Genomic DNA, 22,608 nt, shown 5'->3' with positions numbered 1-22,608 from the left:
AATATAAAAAATGAAACAAAACAGATCCACCTTTAAAATACACTCACATACAAGTACATATATATTAAAATTGTTTTATTTGGTAAACCCTGTAGTGATAAGGAGACCACAAATTTTATTAACAACTTTAATAGTATAAGCACTAGAACATATGTTATATGTATAAGTACAACAAACTTCTTTAAAGTCAAATTCAGCATCTTTAAATGAGACACAACTGCAATTTGATAAACTAAATAAAAATTTTAATACATCATAATGAATACAATTTAATTTTTATTCAACTATAGTCAATAAATAAATTCATACAATACTTAATTTATGAATTAATAAATCAGGAAGAGGGAAAGTGAAAACTGAAATGCTTGTGACCAAAAACAAGAGTTATGACAGCCAGGGCACCTGGGCAGTTCAGTGTTTGAGTTCCTGCCTTCGGCTCAGGTCGTGACCCCAGGGTCCTGGGATCAGGTCCTGCATCAGGCCTCCCACAAAACGCCTGCTTCTCCCTCTGCCTGTGTCTCTGCCTCTCTCCGTGTCTATCATGAACAAATAAATAAAATCGTAAAAAAAAAAAAAAAGAGTTATGACAGCCTACTCTGGCAAGGCTGTACCCTTACTGTTGACTTTAGAGAAGAAAAGCAAATGATAACCTCGAGCTTCATCAAGGTCCTCACACCTCTGGCACCGAGCTGCTCCAGCACTACTGGGGCAGCTGTCTCACCAAGTCCTGCCCCTGTCCCCACTGCCTGCCTGTGTCCTCTTTTGTATTTTCCTATGATCTCCTTAAACTATCTGAGCAGAGGAAATACCGTGAACTCATGTCTCATTCCTATTTAACTTATTCAAACTCACTTATACAAACCTAGCTGGCTCCAATGCATCCCCTATACCCAAAAAAGAAGTAACTGAAAAAAATATATGGGCCCACAGCACTACTCTCCTCAATGAGTGCATTTCCCAGCACATAGTGCAACTGGCAACATCAATCCACTGTTCCTTCAACAGGTCTTAGTTTGGGCATCCTTTTACAGCCCAAGCATTTCAACTTGCTGAGCACAATTCTAGCATGTAAAGTTTGTTTTTGTTATGGGGGAGTTTTGTTTTGTTCTCTAAACAAATTAGAGGCCAATTACTCGGAGTGAATGCCTTCCCAGGATGAAAGAAAAAGTGGCTATATTAGACTAGGAGGCAGCTTCTGTGAGTCTCCCGTGTGGTACCTACCTTAGGACTTTATAAGCCTAATTCTGACTATGCACACATTTAATGGCCCTACTGGAAATGCTGTATTTTACTAGTTGGAAAAATTATTCCACAGAGTGACCTTAATCCTTCTCTAACCTGGCCAGTACAAAATTACCACAGCAAAACAAATGTGGACTTCACTACACAAAAGTGTACACTCTTGGTGAGAAAGGCAAGAATCATCATCAAACCAACAAGAACTACTACCATTTGCTGACAGACACTGTACTGTTTTCTGTATATTCTCTCATTAAAAGCTACGATAAGCCTATGGAGGAAGGCATTCACATGCCCACTTTCAAGTAGAAACAATCTGTAAAGGACTAGGGTACTACAATGCATGTGACTACGTTGGGACTACAGAAGCCCAGAGCAAAGTAGATCCAGGGACCCAGGAAATCTTCCTTAAAAAGGCACAGATTATATAATGCAATTAAAGGACTAAGGGATTTAAATTAAAGGTTGAGGATATGGCTGGTATTAAAGCAAGAAAGCAGGTAAAGAAAACTACATATAGTTGTACCATAAAATCTTCATCTTGTAAGGCCAGTGATTTTTTTTTAAGCCTGGACCCTTTTGAGAAACTGTATTTATTTATTTTTTTTTGAAACTGATTGTATTTATGGCCCATCTCTCTAATTAAAAAATGAATGAATGAGAAGTTTTACATCCAACTTCAGAAAGATCCCAAGTTCCTACAGATCCATGAGTTGAAGCTAATTTAAAAGCACCTATTAGATGCAACACAGTCAGCCACAGATACTAACAAGGGAGGGAGAATTACATTTCCATTTTAGGAAATGTGTAATTGTGTTTCTGACCTACTACAACAGACCAGAGATCAGGTACTCTAAAAGCTGGGAAACACATCACCCCGTGAACAAGGAGCAGCATAATACTTTGAAGCCAGATTTCCTGACTCCCTTCCCTCTGGTTTGATAGGAAAGACAAACACATCTAAACACAAAGCTCTAGGGTATCCAGGAGGTTGGTGGTCAGGATAGGTTTTCTGGAACAGGATACATAATCTGATACAGTGCATCATGTTTAACACAAATTGTTAGCTCATATATTTAGTTTATAAGGCAATGATGTGCAGATAATGAAGAAGTTGTGGTGGTTTCCATGTTCATGGTTCGAAGTGACAGGAAGGTATAAGATTACATATATTAGAGATACCTTAGCAACTTATGAAAACTTTCAGCAAAAAGCTGAGAATATCGAGTACCTGCCTCTAAGGCAATCGGATGCTGGTACAGTTTCTTCAAGTGGTCTGGGGAAGCTGTGAATGCAGATGAAAAAAACTGTTAAGACACTGTTTCTAGATTAAAACAACAGACAGGGGGATGCCTGGGTGGCTCAGCAGTTGAGCGTCTGCCTTTGGCTCAGGGGATGTTCCCTGTCTGGGAATCGAATCCCATAGTGGACTCCCTGCAGGAAGCCTCTTCTCTCTCTATGTCTTGGCCTCTCTCTCTCTGTGTCTCATGAATAAATAAAATCTAAAATAACATAAAATAAAATAAAAAATACAAATACAAAAAAAAAAAAAAAGACGAAGAAGAAACCCAAACAGATAAATTAAGGCTATACCTAGGTTCAGATTTCTTTAATTTTGATAAAAATATATACAAATAAAATTATATCCATAAGTAAATTAACTTCTAGGACCTAAGTTTCAAAAAAGGAAGATGAACCCTAGAGTTTAAGGTTGTGAAGGACTGACTGTAATGCTACATGCTAATCCCAGCACATTTAGCTATCCTAGAAATGTCATTAGGACTGCTATTGTTTTTGTTGATAAACTGGTTACACAGTTGCACAGGTTTTCAGTGGTATGCTCCAAGGCTATTTTTCCCACAAGCCCTGTTTAGCGAAACATCAGTGTTTTCAGATGTTATAGAAAAACCCAGTACTTGACTTCTCAAGCCCTTAGAAGAATCTCAGGAAACCTGAAGGACCTCAGAACACCTCTGGAAAAGAGCTTGCATGAGAAACTACAAAATGGGATGAGCAGAGCCGTGGTAGAGTTACACAGCGATGTCATGGAACACCAGCCCGAACATGGGGTTGGAGACAAAATGATGGGAAGATTTTCCTAAATATGAAGACCTGGTAAGTACAGAGGCAGAAGGAAGGAAAGGTGTTCAGAATAAGCAGAAAAGACAAAGAGACAAGAGGCAATGCACCCACCCACTGAAGGTACTACAAATAGTACAGTAGTGCTCAAGTACAGGAATAGAAAGCAGTGCTTGGTGAGGCTAGAACAAACAACAAAGAGGAATGAAAAATGAAGCTTGCAGGCCACATACACATGGAGCTTGGACTTCCCCCCATAGACAATGGAGCCAGCAAAGAGAATGACAGACATACTGTATGACTAATTTTAAAATAAGATGTAAAGGAAAAACCATAACTGTAAAAGAAAGAGAATATAATTATAATACATTATTTGGTCTAGGGAAGGCAATGTTTACATAGTCAGAATACTGAAAACACAAGTGCTGATTCAAATTGAATAGTCCTTTAACCACAACAAGATGATGAGAAGGAAGAGGTAAAGAGGGGTATGGAAGTTAATACCTCATCTGTGATTATAGAAAGTAAATGCTATCTAAAATTAATGAATTTTTTAAAAGCATCTTAGCAATGTGGAGGTAATTTCCCTACCACGAAACAGCTGAAAGCATTAAGTTTCTTCTGGAATGTGAGCTTCCAGGTGGAAACAGGTAAAGCCAGGAACTGCTATTCTTTGTCTTCAGGGTATCACTTGACTTTCTAAATTGTGTACATGCATTATTTGAACAAAACTGACAAATAAAGCTGAAAATAAAGGGGACAGAAATATAGGTGTATGTATTTTTTTTAGACCAGAATAAGATAAAGACACATAGAAAATAATTTCCTAAGGAATATAAACATATTTAATAAATAAAATAGTCTATGGCAGAAAAGTTCGAGAACAAAAAAGATAATATAGTAAGAATTTATACTACAGAGCTTCAAAGACAAGTCATTTCACCATATCCATAGTTTCTGACAGTGGGTGGAAAACAAATTATTATAAATTACACTTTTATAATGTTGATTCCATTACAATAGTATGTGCACTTGTAGAAAATTTGAAAACCAATAAATAAAATTATTCATAACCCTAATATTCAAAGAGCCACTGTTAATATTTACTAAGCACCTATATGCTTTCTTTCTAACACATTAGTATTATACTGTATATATTACTTCAAACTTCTGTTTGCCTTACACATTTTCATGCCATCAAAAACTCTTCCAAAATCCAGAAGCGTGATACCCTGCCACATGGAGGCACCAAAATGTAATCCCTAAATGATTACACTCCCCTAAATGCTAGGCCATGAATTTTGTATTATAATTAATGTATATGTGAATTTGTATTATAATTAATGTATATGTGAAGAGTCTGCAAGTTAAAATCTGTAATAAATATTGTGATAATTCAATAATCCCCTAACTTGAAATATACTTCATTGTTTATAAGGCAAGCACTATTAAAAAGCCATCGCAGCATTAAGTCATGGAAGCATTTGATATTTGTTAATTCTAAGATAATTCCATCTCAATCATGCAAAAGTGCCAAATACAAGTCAAGAGACCAAGGTCTAGACTTAGTCCCATTGATAACCTTGCTGTATGACTCTGGGCAGCTCTCCAGAACATCATTTCCTCACCTGTGAAAAGAAGAGGATAAATCCTATGATTCCTAAGGTTCCCCAGAGCTCTAATTTCCCTGCTATTTTGGCATTAAATCCATATTTGAGTACAGCTCAGTTTTAGTTATCCAGGAATGTCTGTCCTTGCCTCAGCATTTCTGTTATTTTCCTCACATTTTTGGTGCCCCACTGTTGCCATTTTTTCTAACATGGAAAAGAAAAAAAAATTAGAGGAATGTTCAAGTCTTGCATTAAACAATAAAAGTAAAATAAGGAGTTTAAAAAAAGAAGAAAAGGTAAATGCGAAAGAGAGAAGTGTCAGAATAGAGTAAAAGAACAGCTTATCTGCAGTTATGTCTGAGAAGGAAGTTGTCATATTTCATCACAGAACACAATCTCACTCCTTGGCATTTTCTTTCTAGTATGTGTGTTTGGGGTACATACATTCACATAAGCTCACCTGAAATGATGTTCAAAGTGTTCCAAAATTTGCTTGCTAGTCTTTCAAAATAAGATACGTGGCATTAACATATTTGGTTAGGGGACGATCTACTGAAGGCCCAGTACAATATAATGGTGTCCTTCAGGCAGCTTAGAGATGTTTTATGGAAGGTTGAAGACAAGTCAAAGGAGGTGGGAAGCACCACCACAGATGGCAGACAGATGTCGCAGAGTCGGAACAGAACGAATGCTGACTCATTTTCTTTCCCTCCTAGCAACCAGTGGCAAGCAGCCAACTGCTGTCCTTTCTCTGCAAAGGTGAGGAGAAAGCTCACTCAGCTTTGGGGTAAAGGAGACTAGTGACCCAAAGGAGAACACACCATTTGAGGGCATGAACAAAGGATCTTTCTTCCTCATGCCCTCAAAGATTTTGTCACAGGAGTCATGTGCAAAGGCTACTTTGAGTGTTGAGACAACTACACAGGGAGAAAAAATTTTCTCAATGATAGCAAATAGGTGTAATGAGACATAAATATAGAATAATGAAAGAAAGAAAAGGAAAGACGAGGCTAATGAAGGGGTTCAGAACAAGTCTCCTCAAACTGTGCCATAGGATGTGGACCATTTGAGCTGAAGGCAATTAAGACACAGCCAACTTTGGCACGTGGACCATTTTGACCTGAAGGCAATCAAGATCCAGTAGACTAAAGAAAAGCATTTACCTCCCTTTAAACTACCTCAAAGAATTTAGGTAAGGAGCCTGGCCCAGAAAGACAGCTATTACCAAGACATAACTTTTTTTTTTTTTTTTTATCTGAATGACCAATCTGTATAAGGAGGGCAAACATCTAATTACCAAACATCTGCTCTTCTTATCGTCCTGTGAATCATCTCCTCCCCTGCGACATTCCAGGTGCCTATCCTACTCCTTAGCTCCTGATGGCATGTAAGCCTCAACTGCCCAGCTTATCCTTGGGTCTCACTGTCTTTGTGGGGCTCCCATACATATATCTGTCGTTATGTTAACATGACTATCAGACTGGCCAAAGAGCCTAGAAGGGTTAGAAGAAAGAGTTTTTCCTCCAACACTATTCATGTGCCAATGTTATTATTTTTTTATTTTTTATTTTCTTACTAGTGATAACACATACATGCAATTTCCTGTCTCTACTACATATAGGCACTGGGTTCTATTTCTTCACCAAAACTCTATGAAGAAACACTAACTTCATTTTACTAATGAGGAGACCAAAGTTCAGAGAGACCACAAGACAAACTCAGAGCTCATGAGTAGCTGAGCCACAACTCAAATCCAGTTTGGCAAGCCATAAAATCCTCCTGAAACAGAACAATTTGCAAAGAGGCTCCTAGCCCATAATTCAAAAGTAGAGTTTTTGTCCCCTTGTCCAGAAAGATTCAGATCTCTCGCCGTCTCTCTCAACCTCTCATTTCGTCTTTTCTCCCTTTTAGTACTCTCAGTTCCAAAAGAAGAATGGAATAGTGGAAATAAGGCCTCTGATGTCATGTACTGACTGCAACCTCAGGCAAATTATTTAACCTGTGATCTTCAGGTTCTTTGTCTATAAAATGGGAAAAATAATAACCACATCATAAATTCATAAACAGTGCATAGTGCACTGCACATAAAGCTTCTAACATACACATGTCCAATAAATAATTCACTTTCTTTCACATCCAAGGCCCAAAAAGACACATTCAAAATGTTCATTCTTAAACAAAAGACCAGAAAGGGAAAACAAAAAAGCATCAGTTCTGAAATCTAGTGATCACCTAATGACCTCCTTAATACAAAACCACAGAATGAAAATGTAAATCTTCAAGTTAGAGGTATCAAGAAGAAAAACCAGGGACACCTGGGTGGCTCAGTGGTTGAGTGTCTGCCTTCGGGCCCAGGACATGATCCTGGGGTTCTGGGATTGACTCCCACATCAGGCTCCTTGCAAGGAGCCTGCTTCTCCCTCTACCTATGTCTCTGCCTCTGTCTCTCATGAATAAATAAATAAAATCTCAAAAAAAAAAAAAAAGAAGAAAAACCAAAGCACAATATATACAGAAGAGAGAAGAAAAATACACTCATTCATATATAAGTTTATTGAGAGAGGTTAATGTAAAAACAAAACAAACCCCCCCAAAAAATAATGCAGTGCCTTCTGTCACACTCTGGGCCACAAACTAGGTGAAGAGGCCAAAATTAGGACCAGCTGCCCTCTGTACTCAGGCAGCAATCAGGTACTGAACCTCTCTCTGGTAGTTACTAGCTAATTTCCACTTGTGCTAATTTTCTCTAATGGAGCATTCGTCACATAAATTAGCAAAAATTACCTGTCCTATATAATTTTGTTTGGTTTTAACACATGTTTTCTGTCCAAACTGTAAACTCAATAATAATAAAGATAACATAAAATGAAGATAAAATCATATATTTAAAATATTCCTTAAAAAAATAAATAAATAAATAAAGGGATCCCTGGGTGGCGCAGCGGTTTGGCGCCTGCCTTTGGCCCAGGGCGTGATCCTGGAGACCTGGGATCGAATCCCACGTGGGGCTCCCGGTGCATGGAGCCTGCTTCTCCCTCTGCCTGTGTCTCTGCCTCTCTCTCTCTCTCTCTGTGACTATCATAAATAAATAAAGAAAAAAATATTTAAAAAAATAAAATAAAATAAAATATTCCTCACAGTTGTAAAGGTGCAAGCATTTAATAAATAGTGACTAAATATAAAATACTGGCAGAGTAACTTCTGGCTTTCTACTCTAGGGCATCCTTTGAAATGTGAACATATGTAACAGCTGCAGCAAAGTGAAAGTATATTTTTCCTTTATAATCCCTTGAACTCTGGAATCTTCATCTGATCAGACAGCTGATAAACCACTGTCTTAAGAAAAAGACTATCTGCTCCCCAATCTTTCAATTCACTACTACAAATAGTTTCAAGTAACAAAAGAAAGTTCTTGGAAACAAAGAGGCTCTATATTTTGATATTTGGCAAGTTTTAAGATGCCTATGTTCATAGATGTAGGCTTTTCGGTCATATTCTCAATTCTATTCCAGTTTTGCTTCTATGCCTTTTCTCTCTCTCCACTTTCCCCTTCATTCTTTTAATTTCCTATTCTCCTTTCCTGGGGCAGGGAAGACCAACATAAACTCAAACAAGATGGAGAAACAGTAGGAAGTAGCTCTATGGGAGTTCAAGGTATAGGATATAAGGGGATGGAAGAATATAAAACATTTTTAAAGGACAAGATGAGGCAATTCAAGCTGAAATTTCATCATTTTGGAAGTTACAGCATTTCATGTACCTCCAATGTCCCCTCCACTCCTTTTACTTAAAGTTCTGAGTATATGATCTCTTCAAACCTGTATCACTACACAATCATGTGTCTGTATTCCTAAACACAATCATATCTGTATAACACAAATGCCCTCAATATGCAAAGTTTCATGTATCTCTGAGGTAACAAAATCATCAGAAAATAACTGCCTCAGATTTTAGGATTATTGCTTAACATCTCCAGTTTTTCAAGAAATATAAGAAGTGCTCTAATAATCATCCTTAACACTTAAAAAAACATTCCTTATAGAAGCTACAGCCTAGAAAACCCCTTCAAACAGAAGAGTTGTTTACCTTGTGTACGTAACTCAGAAAAAGTCTGAAGTAGAATACGAAAATGACAAATAAGCTTTCTGGTTTTAGTCCGTTAAGTAACAATGTTCTTAGGAAGTAATGAGATCAATAAAGAAGCATGAGAGAAAAGCATACACATTTTTGGTGCCTTAAGGTCAGGCTTTTAAAGTTAGGCTTATTTCATCTGAAAAATTTTGAGTTCACAAGAAAAATATTCAAATAAAAATAAAACAATATTCCAAAGCAAAATTCCACAATTTGGGTATTCGGATGATCTGTATCTGTTCCATTCTACTAGTATATAATAAACCAAAATGTGAGCTCACACCGAAGATATTCTTTCTGCATGTTATCATACCATGGAATACAAAGACTGGCCTTGTCACACCATATGACTGAGGAAATGGTTATCTTTTCTGGCTTTGGTTTTCTTCTTCTGGATGATACCATCACTAAATAAAATTTTCTTGATGGCATCTGTAAAAACCTTAAAAATGTCTTTACTATACAAAGATAAAGAATGTATATAGGTTAACTATAAAGTTTTTTTGCCATATAAAGTGGTATCTTTCCAAAGTGCATGATGATCATTTTATCTATAGATAGGCAGCAAAAACTATATAGAATAAAATACCTAGTTATATATCATTCTTAATTTTTCAGTGCTTCAACAAACTCATAAAATTTTATTAACTTCCCCAAGGTATCTACACAGGACAGGTGGTATTACCTGCATCATGCAAATGAAGAAAACCAATTGAGAAAATTGTTTGTTCTAGATTTCCCATTTAATACAGAGATATTTCAGTCTTATTCATAGATCTAATGGCATACACTACTACCATATTCATGTTATCATAAATAAGAAAATACAGCAACCAGAAATGTAGGTCTGAGACTCTATGACAAATACACCACATTTGATACTAATACCTTCGCTTCATTTATTGGGACAAATAACTATCCCTACTTTTTACTCATGATCCAGAGGAAGTTTAAGAAGTTCTTAAAAATAAATTGTAATAAGGGATGCCTGGGTGGCTAAGTCAGTTAAGCGTCTGTCCTCAGCTCAGGTCATGATCACAGGGTCCTGGGACAGAACCCTGCATCAGGCTCTCTGCTCAGCGGGGATTCCGCTTCTCCCTCTATCCCTTCCCACTGTGACTCATAAGCTCTCTCACTCTCTCTCAAATAAATAAATATAATCTTTAAAATAAGATAAAATAAAACAAACTGTAATCATAAGATTATCACCATTATACTATAGACTCTCAATAAGTGCTAGGAAGCTCACCTTAACTTTAAATGATTAATCCGTCATCAGTAGTTCTTTGTATCAATAAAACTCATTTGGAGAACACCATGCAAACTGAATAACCAAAATGCTGTGAAAGCTTGTTAAACTAGAGCTCAGTATCTCCCTCCAGGCTTCATTTAACAAGTTCTTTACCACTGGTTCAGCAAGCTGAGTAGGACCCAGAGACACTGAGGATATAGAAGTCAAAGAATGGCTTCAGTACAGTTCAGTAGACAGTCTTTGTTCATGAAATCAGTCTCTTAAATGGTTCGTGTATTTTCAAAAAAAAAAATGTTTAAAAATTACTTTTAATTTGGCTATAAGTTCACAACTGCAGTTTTTTAATAATGTAAGGGAATATTTCATATCAATTAGATTGATCGTCAAACTGTGTCCTCATAAGTGAGTATGTTTATTAACAGTATACATTAAAATACCAAAAGTCTCTCAACAAAAAGTTACTCAAAGCAATTAGTATTGCCTTACACTTAGATATTCTAAGTTCTGCATAAAAGGACTTCCACTTGATTTCTTCATTCAATTAACAAAACCTGATCACATATTTATGCCTCAGAAACTATGATAAGCATGGAGGATTCAGAGACCACACTGCAGAAGCTAAATTAAAACTAAGGAGCTTTCTTGGAGGTAAGAGTTGCAAAAGAGGTAAGAGTTGCAAAAGAGCTCACTTCATTTCACAAATAAAGAATTGAGCTATAGCAGGTGACTTGTCCAAGATCATATAAGATAGAAAGAAACCCCAGTTTTGCAAGTCATAATAATCTTATATAAGAGATAATCTGTTCAAACATTAGAACATATAAGGCCAAAAAGACCTAATTTACTCCTTTTATTTTTAAAAAGATTTATTTGAGAAAGACAGAGCGGGGGGGGGGGGGGGGGGGAGGAAGACGGAGGGGGAGAAGCAGGCTCCCTGCCCCCAGCTTCAATGCAAGACTGGATCCCAGGACCCGGATTACGACCTGAGCAGAAGACTGAAGCTTAACTGACTGAGACACCCAGGAACCCCTTAATTTACTCCTTTTAGATTTCTTAAAATTAAGTGAGCATAATGCTTCTTAAAAAGAATTAAATTTTCTATTTAATTTCAATATTTAATAGTAAGCATTATTACTAACTAAAACCTGACTCTGACAAATTGTTGGGAGACTGTAAGGAAAAAAAATGCCCAATTGAAACCCACAGAAAACATAATAATAAAGTCAGATAGGTAAGATCATTTTTTTTCATACTTGAAGCTATCACTTTCTTCACAGGAAAGCTTATTAATTATTATCAATCTCTAGACAATGATTATATAACAATGCATTAAATATTATCTAGACTGAATCCACACAGGTTATAGTGGTAAATTATAACATTAAGCATGTAAAATTCTGATCTGAATTAAACAGAATTTATATTAATAGGAATATAACAATTTTGGGCAGCCCGGGTGGCTCAGCAGTTTAGTGCCGCTTTCAGCCCAGGGTGTGATCCTGGAGACCCAGAATCAAGTCCCACGTCAGGCTCCTTCCATGGAGCCTGCTTCTCCCTCTGCCTGTGTCTCTGCCTCCCTTTCTCTCTGTGTCTCTCATGAATAAATAAATAAAATCTTAAAAAAAAAAAAAAAGGAATATAACAATTTTACTTTACTCATTTACTACCCTTAGAAAGATTATTTGTAGATTGAATACTAGTATATCAAATTATAATGATTTCATATCAAGTTGCAGATTCACTGAGTTATATTTTAATAGAATGTTTTTCAATGTAAGTAAAAATTGTACTTAAAAGATCATATAATATAGTGAGGGTTCTAGATTGGAACCCTAATTCTATACATTCTAGCTATGTTACTATTAATAACAATAATTACCTCACAACACTCATGTGAGAAGTATCCAAGATAATGTCATATAAACTGGTCACATACCACGAACTCAATAGGTGTTACCTGTTTCTATTAACACAGGCCTACTTCATTCTCTCACAAAAGAACATGTTCCCATTCCAAGAAACATTTATCAAATGCATAAATATCTATATCTAATAATAATATATATGTAAAGTACTATAGTGTTTCTGAGGGAAACCAAAGAAGGGAAAGATCTTGGGGACATACCTTGTAATTCAGAGAATCATTAATTGACTTGGAAAACTATATATACATACATACACACACACACACACACACACACACCCCACATGTGAGTATATGCACATACATATATACATATACACACATGCATATAAAATACAAAGCTACAGAAAATACATATATTTACTTTTCCTTGCTTATGAATGCCTTAGACAATAATTCAAAAAAAGCCCAAACTTTTCTTGAAAATATGTATAGGAAAATATGTTTTGCATTTTTATTTACTACATTTTCTTATTATTAGTAATTTCCCTATTCCCTATTCTGGTCCCTACTCGGGTTCCCACTCTTTCATTGGTAGCAGGGACTCTACATCTCTGCTGCAGTCTTCTATGCTCCCAGCTCTCACAAGCATCCTGGGCATTTTCGACAACTATTCAAGCCCCAGAAGTAACAACCATCACAACGCCTTAAACTCTGAGGCTCTCTAACCTCTGTATCCTTATTTTATTCCACAATCACATCCTACATCTAGTTTGCCCGTTCTTTTTCTACCACTACCATTAATCTTCAGTATCACTAGTGCTACAGCAAAGATTTTCTACAAAAGACGAAACAGTAAATACTTTAGAATTTGCAGACTTTTGTTTCTGTTAACAACTCCTGAATTCTGTGCCTAGAAGAACAAATGCAACCACAACAAAATATAAATAAAAAGCATGGCTATATTCCAATTTTTTAATTTATGAACACTGAAATTTGAATTATATACAATTTTTGCATACTATTTTTAATTTTTTTTTCAACCATTTAAAAATGAAAACACTATCCTTAGTTCCCAGACTATTCAAAAACAGGGGGATGCCTGGGTGGCTCAGCGGTTGAGCATCTGCCTTTGGCTCAGGGCATGATCCCAGTCCCAGGATTGAGTCCCATATCGGGCTCCCTGAGAGGAGCCTGCTTCTCCCTCTGCCTATGTGTCTGCCTCTCTCTGTGTCTCTCTCATGAATAAATAAATAAAATCTTAAAAAAAAAAAAAAAAAAAAAAAAGCAGTAGGCCAGATTTAGCTCGTGGGCCATAATTTGTTGACATCTCTCAGGATCACTTTCTTCCCAAACCAAATAGGTCCCATTAACATGGCTTCACTCCATTAGTCTCAATTATTTTCACCCCTTATTTTAGCTTTCTGCCTCACCCCTCTTACAAACACCTGACTTCACACCAATCCAATAATCTCTCCTCTGTGGAGTGATTTATACCATAGAGTGTTACTGAAGAAAAAAGTCCACCAGCTTGGATTGGTACCACGGAACCGTTACCAGTTACAGTCTTCAACCCTAAATGGATTTTCAATAGCACCTAGCAATACCTCTGGGTCTTCAGTCACTCTGGCTCCCATTCCCCACAGCAAATTCATTATTACTAACACCACTGGTCAAGATGAATCTTCCTAACCTAACAGATGGTCATACTTCACCTTCTACAAACAGGTCATGAGACGAAAGCCTCAACTTCCTAGACTGTCACCTTAACTCCATGCCACTGGACAAGAGTATTACAAATATGCCTGTGTCTGTACACACATTCAGAGGCAGAGTGTTCAGCCTTTGAAACTCAACAGATTTGATATTGTCCATTATTAGAATGTAAGTACCTTAGTAAATAACTACTACATTTATTGGCAGCCTAGTGCTCCATTAATAAGTGTTTTACCAATCATCTCTCAATCATTCTAGAAGTAGAAATCCCTCAACCTAGAAATCTTCTCTAAGTCCATCTTCAAAACACTCAGGTGCCTATTAGTCAGCTAAGGTTATCACAACAAAATACCACAGACTAGGTGGCTTAAGCAACAGAAATGTTCTCATTGTTAATGGAGGCTAGAAAAACCAGATCAAAGTATCAACATGGTCAATTTCTGGTGAGGACTCTCTTCCTGGTTTGTAGACAGCTACTTTCTCACTGTGACCTCATACAGCCTTTCCTTCCCATGTGGTCAAAGAGAGAACAAACTCTGGAGTCTCCTCTTATAAAGATATTAATCCTACAGGAGCAGAGCTCAACCCTTTTGACCTCACCTTAATTACTTCCTTAGAGGCCCCATCTCCAAATACAACTACACTACAGGTTAGGGTTTAAATGTGTAAATTTTTTAGGGACACAAATATTCAGCCCACAACAATGTCTTTCTTTAGTGCTTTTAAACACCTTGAGTGTACCTGTTCTGGAAAGTTATTATTTTGTTTCTGGTCCACTTGACTGTGGCCTTTTCAAGAGAAAGCTCTACATGCTACTCACTTTATTTCTATCACTTAAGCAGAGGGCCTGGTATCATGGAAATGATCAGTAAATGATGAAAGAGACTAAATGAATAAAATACCTTTGGCATGATATTCATTTAATGAAAAAAAAGGGTGAGACCAATACTTGAGTTACACAGACCCCAAAGGCTGTTCTGCCTCTGAGATTGGTGAGCTTATAAAAGAGAAGACATAATTCAAGTCCCCCTGCCCACAATGATGAACAATTTTGCTTAGTTTCCCAGTAATAAGATATGGAAAAAAAGGGCAGATATATCTGTATTAGACAAGTTATATACTCCACTGCATATTACTGTAGTCTGCTTTGGGGCATATTTCATTGGAGAAGAGAAAAAAGTCTTAAGAGAACTTAAAATTTAGTTGATACTATAGTTTAAAAAATAAATAAATAAACAGGGTGTTTCAGGAGTTCAAAATGAAAGCAATTTAGCAAGGAATTGCCAGAAACTGATAAATCTATGATAATCAAAAATATTAAAAAGAATTTAAACATATGAGTAATTTTTAACAGACTGAAGTAATGAATATATGGGTAAGCTGAGGAGCAGAGAGTACTGCGGTAGTGAATCCTGAGTCTTTAATAAAGGTGGAAAAGTTGATATTTTAATGTCCTCATGATGGAAAGTGGGGACGTTACTATTCCTAGGAAAAGACAGACAGCCACAAAGAGATAGACAAACATGAAGGGTGGGGAGAGAGCAAGGGAATCCAACAAACTTTCTTCTGAATTATTAACGCAATGAGAAACCATAATAAATTTCACAAGAGGTGAAATATTTTAAATAATTTCACATATACTGTGAGTATGCAGAGTTACACAAAGGTTAGTAAAGTGCCCAAGAGATCTTACAAATGTGTTCAGAAAGTCAACCTGAAAGGAACCTAGTCATGTATATTACATTTTCTAAATCATTCCTATGAGGTACAGACCTAACTAACATAGGTTACAAGAGTTTTGGCATCTTAACTCTTTATGGTTGAAGTACTGTGGCAGTCGCAATAAAATGAGTAGAATAAAATGAATCAAAAACAAATTATAGATTTCCCAGGCTATCCTGGGAAGGTAGAATGTTGCTATGAAAACCTTCCTAAGCCAAAACGGCATAAAGCAAAAGGTACTCCCCCTGCCTTCCAATGCCACTTAGCTTTAACAAAGACCTACATTAATTAATACAGTAATGGCTCATTTTCTAAAAGTGAAAATACAGATTTCAGTTCATGAGAATAGGTACTAACGCTGGTCTTTTGTAAAAAGCCAAGTGGCACAATGAGACCTCTCAGAAAGTGAGGGATACCTACATATTGCTGACATTTGAAAACTCATTCCAGAACTTTAAATTTTTAAAGTTTGTAATCCATGAGGGTGAAGGCATAATCCATATAGTTATCTGTGCATACAAACCCAAAATACAGCATTTTGATATTTGTGAAAAGCAAGAAAAATAATAAATTGTAAAAAAAATAAAATTATCCAGTTCATCCTGTCACACATGGGGCAAAACTACCTATTCAAGGTCATACTGACAGAATTCAAGGCTTCTGAGTCTTGGTTGGTTTCTTTCCAAAACATCATAAAAAAAAAAAGCTCCAAAAGTGACACCTTTTCTGAGATAACTCATGCCTGTCTACTGTTTTTAAACCACACAACAAAACCTTCATGTTGTTAAAATAAGACAGGGAAGAAGCATAGAGCCCTTTCTAAAGGAGTAGACAGAGCTGCTAACTTTCAAGTTAGTGTAGCAAAAAGAAATAAGCCATGCTTAAATATTTGGTCCAGGGACTATGACTCCATTTTGATATTTAAATGTGAGAATAGAGGAGGCCAGCAAGAAATAGTCAAGATCAGCTGACCAGGAACAAAATATAAAAATAGCAACTGGCCTTTAAGTCAAAAGGAGTCTACCATCATTTTAGCTGGGAGAAAGGTTTAGAATAGCGAAGGAGCAAAAGCAATGGAGATAGGTTTTAAGAGCAACAGCTGTTCATTGCCCTGATTACAGCAGGGAGAAAGTACGTACAAATCAAAAATATTCTAATTCCAGAGAGTAAATGATGGTTACCAGGGCATGGGGAGTAGGGGGATAAGACTGATGGTGTTTAAGAGTATAAACTTGCAACGAGCAATAAGTCAGAGACCTAATGGACAATATAATATAGACAATATTGTACTGTAATTATATGATAAATATTGCTACAAAGGATTACAAGATATGAATCTATCAAAGTAACACATCATATATATTAAATTTATACTGTATTAATACATCAAAATTTATTCAATTAAAAAAACAGGAAAAAAATCTACTTCCTGTATCAATTCCTACTGATGGGTAATGTTCGGCCACAGCATGAGCAGATGGTGCCAGAGAGACACTGCCTGAGAAAAGAGCTTTGCTCCTAGGTCTAGTGCACTGCTTGGTAGGCTCCTGGAGTGCTTAGGGGTTCTCCACCAACACACTCCCACAGTGCACAAGAGCCAGAAGACTACCCCAGCACCCTTCCTTGGGTGGTCTGTAGAAGACAGCCTCTAGTAAAACACCTCTCTGTGAACATCTTTCCCTGGTACCCAGAAAGCAGATTTCTGGCAAATTCCATTAAGGATGTACCATAGCAACTTCCTTGTCATCCAGTGAGCCACACATCCTCTCAACAAGGTCCAGGTCTCAGCTTTGGGTGGGTCTGTTCCTTAGGTGCTTAATCATGGCTCTTAGGGGGAGAGACTAATCTTTATATCTCTTTTCATATATTTTTTTTAAGATGTTATTTGAGAGAGAGACAGAGAGGGCATGCGCACACACAGGAGTGGTGAGGAGGGGTGAGAGAGAGAGAGTCCTAAGGAGACTCCATGCTAAGCACAGAGCCCAAGGTGGGTTCCATCTCACAAACCTAAAATCATGACCAGAGCTGAAATCAAGACTGGGATACTTAACGGACTAAGCCCACCCAGGCACCCTATTTCCATATTCCTTAGAATTCTCTTTACTTACTAGCCAATCTTGTTACTGTTAACATTTCTTTACATTAAACTTTCCCTGTTCATACTACCCTGTGTGGTTTTTTCCTTCCTGTTTGGACTATACTGATACAGTCCTGAAAACCATTAAGATGACAGGTCAGTGAGGGAATGAAGAACAAGCACACAGGCAAGAAAATGAATGTGAATACAATAGATCCTGATGCTTTGCCAGCCAAAACATCCACAATCTCTTGGATTTGACTTAACCTGCTATATCCTGAAAACAGTCTAGGGTTTTGTTTTGTTTTTTTAAAAACTTCTAAGTATTTGAGTATGTTTTATCTTAGATTCATGGCAAAATGCCATCAGTAGGTTTTCTGTGCTATGAAGCTGTCCATCCTGATCACAGAGGAACATTAGAGAACCAAGTGAGGGCAGCAGCTGTCCATTCTGCCATCTTAAATTGCTGCTCAGGAAATCCATAACTGTCAAACTTTTAGGCAGGAGGGTGGCTTAGTGGCCTCTTCTACTGGGAATCAGCCTAAACATGAGCTTGTTAAGTGAAGCACAAGATCTTTCTGAGGCCCTATTTCCCCTTTGTAGACTTCAATGATTATTAGAATACCTGGAGAAGGACAAAATAAAACCACGAAAAACTCATTAAATTTCATGTAGGTATGGTAGGCAAACTAAAAATAGAAACCCACAAAGGAATAAAGGAGCAAGTTAACAGCAAAGTAAAATTCTTGGAACAAATGTGAGAAATAAGCAATGGTAAAGGTTACTTTTTCTTGTTTAGTGGCATTTCAGAATGATAGAAAAAAAAAGCATCAAAACATATTTCTTGGAGGAAAAAAAAAAAAAAAAAAAAAACAGCCCCAGAGTTGGAGGAACATAGAGGGAAAACTAAAAATATAAGCAGGCACTAAAAAATTCAACAAAAGTGTTGTATTCACTCCTTTAGCAGAAAACAATTTTGGAAATCAATAGTAAATGACACTACATAAGCCACACCTACTTTGCTACTGTACTACAATTGCAATATACTGTGCCCCAAAGAAGAGAGGTAATTGCCAGAAAGAGAGCCTTATGTCTCTATAAGGTATTTTTTTCATTTTAAGGTGTGCTGGGTTGGAAGCTATCTATGTTTGGGAGGAACAAAAATATTTTCAAAAATAGTAACTTATGGTAACTTCTCTTATCCTACTACTTTACTGTAATGTCTCTAAACATGTTTTATAGCTGGTGAGCCTAGGGTAGAAATTCATTTATGTGTATTTACAGTGAATGCACAGGAATAGTCTTTCTTTCCTACTAAGAAGAAAGTATATATACAATTTCAAGTACAAAACTCTTGCCTCCCAACAGGAAAGACTCCACATAGCAAACTGACAAGGATCCCAGCTTCTTGTCTGTCAGAAAAAAACAATGTCATAGCTGTTAATTTTGTTTCTGCCTTTCTCCAACATAATTGCTTCAGGAATTTTAGGACAGGTATGTATTTCTCCTTTCCCCTGCTCTGATTCAAAACATCCTCCTCTTTAGCACAGATTTCCCAGGGCATTTAATAGGTCTCTAGATTAATTTCACAGGGGAAAGGATTTCTGTCATCACTTCAAATTATATACAAACCCAAAACCTTATACATAGCCCACCTCTCAAACTAGTCATGCTCTTCAATTACTCATATTCCTCTTTAGTGAAAATCCTATTTTGCCACTATCGTTATCAATTTTAGCTAGATTACTGTAACTAACTTCAATTTGATCTTAATACCTGTGGTTCTCCCAACTTCAATAGCACCCTGTATACCATTTTGAATCACCTGCCCAATCTAACACTTTCATCATTAAAGAAAGGATGCAAGCCCCAAAAATTCAGAGGTGCCTCCAGGAAGCTGCAAAAATGAGAAGAGATCCCACCAGGCAGAGGTTCAAGGAAATCACCATCTAAAACCGGGAGCACTAGTTTTGTCAGTTTTATAAGTGTCATCTTAGTATTTTGTCAGGGGAAGGGTTTGCTTAGCAATCATTTCCCTAAGGGATCAAATAGATCTCAATATATTTACCTATATTAGTTTTCTATCTTTGCTATAACAAATCACCACAAGCACTAATAGCTTAAACCGAAACAAGGTCACTATACTACAGTTCTAGAGGTGAGAAGTCTGACACAGGTCTCACTGGGCTGAGATGAAGGTGTCAGCAAGGCTGCATGCATTCTTTCCTGGAAGCTTTAACAGGGTTTGTTCTCTTTCATTTTCCACTGTATAATGTCCCATTTACTTCTTTGGCTCATGATCCTTTCCTCCATCTTGAAAAGCCAGCAACATCAGGCTGAGTTCTCCTCACCTTGCCTCCTCCTTCCACTTTTAAGGAAGCCCATGACTACACTAGGCCCATCAGGAAAATCCAGAATAGTCTTCCTAACTTAAAGCCAGAGAATCAGCAACCCTAATTCCCCTTTGCTATATAGCAACATATTCAGATTCCAAGGATTAAAACATGAACATCTTTGCAGGGGAAGGGGCATTACTTGCCTACTACACTACTCAAATTGTATTTGCCCTCTGTCTCTAGCAGAGTACTGCTCCACAGAGAATCAAACAAACCCAACTTAAATGTGCAACCCAAATCCATCCTCACCTATCCTATTTTTCCCACAAGATACAGGAAAGGAAATAGGAGATCACAAGGATAATCAGTACAGAGATATCTTCTCATCCCTTGACAGAACTCGGAATTCATTTTCTCTTGTATATGATGCATAGTCACATTCTTAAGACAACTAAAGTCCTCTAACTAAACCAATAATAGCTACACTACAGACTAACTGTAAAAGAATCTTTTGAAGACCCTGAAATTCCATTTGAAATAGCAACTGGAAACACTGCAACAAATAAAACCATCAACCTTTTGGTCTGGTTATTAAGCTGTGCAATCCATTTTCTCTTAGAAAATATATGCTCAGTCTTAATAACCCCTGAAAACAGTACTGCAAAAAACATTCAGTATTTCTAATATTTTACATCACTGGAAAAAATTGTGCTTACATATAAACTTGAAGCTTAAAAACTGCTTGGGGCTCAGTACTGCTTAAATCCTGACCTTACTTTTAGAAACGCGGGAAGTAATTATGCATATTCATTCTGAGCACTTACAAAAATTCAGTGCAGCATGAGTAAGACCCTGTACACAATAGTACATAGCTTTTTTAGCTGTTGGTACCTACCAAGATTTGTAGCAGATTCAAAATTCTCAAACTTTAATGCAGTATGATTCCAGATTGGCCTCAAGAGGGAGCAGCATCCTTTTAAAAACAGACTGTCCTGCAGGTAAATGCTTTCAGTGCATCACAAAAAATGAATGGAAAGACATACTAGCCAACAAATGTTAAGACATTTAGAAACAGGATTTGATTTTAATAATGCTCTGTACAACAGAGGGCACTAATGAATAATAAAAGGAAGCAAGTCTCTTAAAATGAACTACAGGATATACCATCCCTGGGCAGTAACATTCATGACAATCCTTTGCTTGTTTATTCACATTTTCTAATTTTTCTATAGTGAATTCCTACTGTTATTGTATGAAGGAAAAAAGCAAAATCAGATAACCCTTTACTTATTATTTCTACAGTTACTAATAACATGCATGTTGTGACCAAAAGAATCATAGATGCAAATGAACTACTGTTTAAAAAATCTAACCCATATCAAGTATCATCTAAAATATTTACACTACATCACAAAAAGAAATGACATATCAAATCTCTAAAAACCAATTTTCTAATGCCAATCAGAAAAATAAATCATAAATCTAGAACAGAAAGACTGGAAAATGACAAAGAAAACACATCACTCTTCAGTAAGCCATATAGTACTACTTAAGAAAAAAAAAAAAAAAAAGGCACAGGTTGCACAACCTTAAATGACTTGTCAGGAGTAACCTGATGGAGCAGCTATAGAACCTCAGTAGCTGCTAAACTTTACACAATAATACTCTGTATTTACAGCATCCTTGTTCTGAAATAATCAAAGGGCATTCACTATTTACCTTGTATCTGGTGATCATTTTATTCACTTGTTATTCCATTCAATTCAGACTTTCATCATCCTTACCAGAATCCCCAATGACAATCCTAAAAGGCATGAATATGTTATTTCTGTTTATATGTAAAAGTCTGAAAGGATTCACACCACACTATTAAAAAACCATTACCCAAGCACCCCCTGAGGAACAGATGTGGAGGGGGACTTGCTGAAGAAGGAAATGCATTTCGGTATTCAAATCTTATCTTTGAACATACAATAATACAATAAAAAATTAATGACCACATAAAATATAGTGCATTGTAGGCCATGATATTTCCTTTGAGATGATACAACAAATTTAGTTCATCCCCTGAACAGCTTTATTATATTAAATATATTATGAGAGGCCACATTCCCAGAGACCAGTTTCCAGACAGATATCAAGAACTAGTTCTCAGAAGCAAATTTCTAAACACATCCAGGGCTGACCTTTGCCCATAGCAAACAACTGGTCATGAAAGAAGCTACCCATCAGCACTGCCATCCCTACCCTTCCAATTCAATAGTCAGCTATGAATTCCAGCAAGCATTTTTGCATGATTCTCCATTCACTTAGCTATTAATTATCCAGGCCAGAAAATATAATCATTTCAGCTTTCAAGCTTTATTTTCTGCTACAGGGAAAGAGTTGCTACTTTTTATTTCTCTTCCCTCAAAGTGTTGCTGTGATAGATAGAACAGTAAAAAAAAAAAAAAACTGAAAATCATCTAAACACCCACCAATAGAAAATACAGTTAAATTATTATATATACAATCTATATATGTAAGCTATATATAGCAAACACTTTGAGGCTGCAAAAAAAATTTAAAGAATGAATCTTTTT

The 22,608-nt window shown here is 36.6% G+C and overlaps 1 protein-coding gene across 5 annotated transcripts in view; it reads right to left on the bottom strand.

The window, feature by feature from the left end:
• Window positions 1-22,608, bottom strand: part of PCMTD1 (protein-L-isoaspartate (D-aspartate) O-methyltransferase domain containing 1) — a 68,307-nt gene that overhangs the window by 39,549 nt on the left and 6,150 nt on the right. The window contains exons 1-2 of one of the 5 annotated variants that reach the window (XM_077876963.1): window positions 21,746-21,830; window positions 20,922-21,031 (exon numbers count right to left, since the gene is read on the bottom strand). The exons of 3 other annotated variants lie outside the window; for them this stretch is intronic. The gene's annotated coding sequence lies outside the window, so the exon portion shown is untranslated. Of the gene's footprint in view, window positions 1-10,308; window positions 10,488-20,921; window positions 21,032-21,745; window positions 21,831-22,608 lie in introns of those variants that run through there. One more of the 5 variants, XM_077876965.1, reaches the window with a different exon arrangement.

The sequence above is a fragment of the Canis aureus genome, chromosome 28 (assembly GCF_053574225.1).
Source record: "Canis aureus isolate CA01 chromosome 28, VMU_Caureus_v.1.0, whole genome shotgun sequence".
Lineage (NCBI taxonomy): Eukaryota > Metazoa > Chordata > Mammalia > Carnivora > Canidae > Canis > Canis aureus.
Note: the sequence above shows the minus strand (reverse complement) of the source record. Positions and strands in the feature narration are given on the sequence as shown.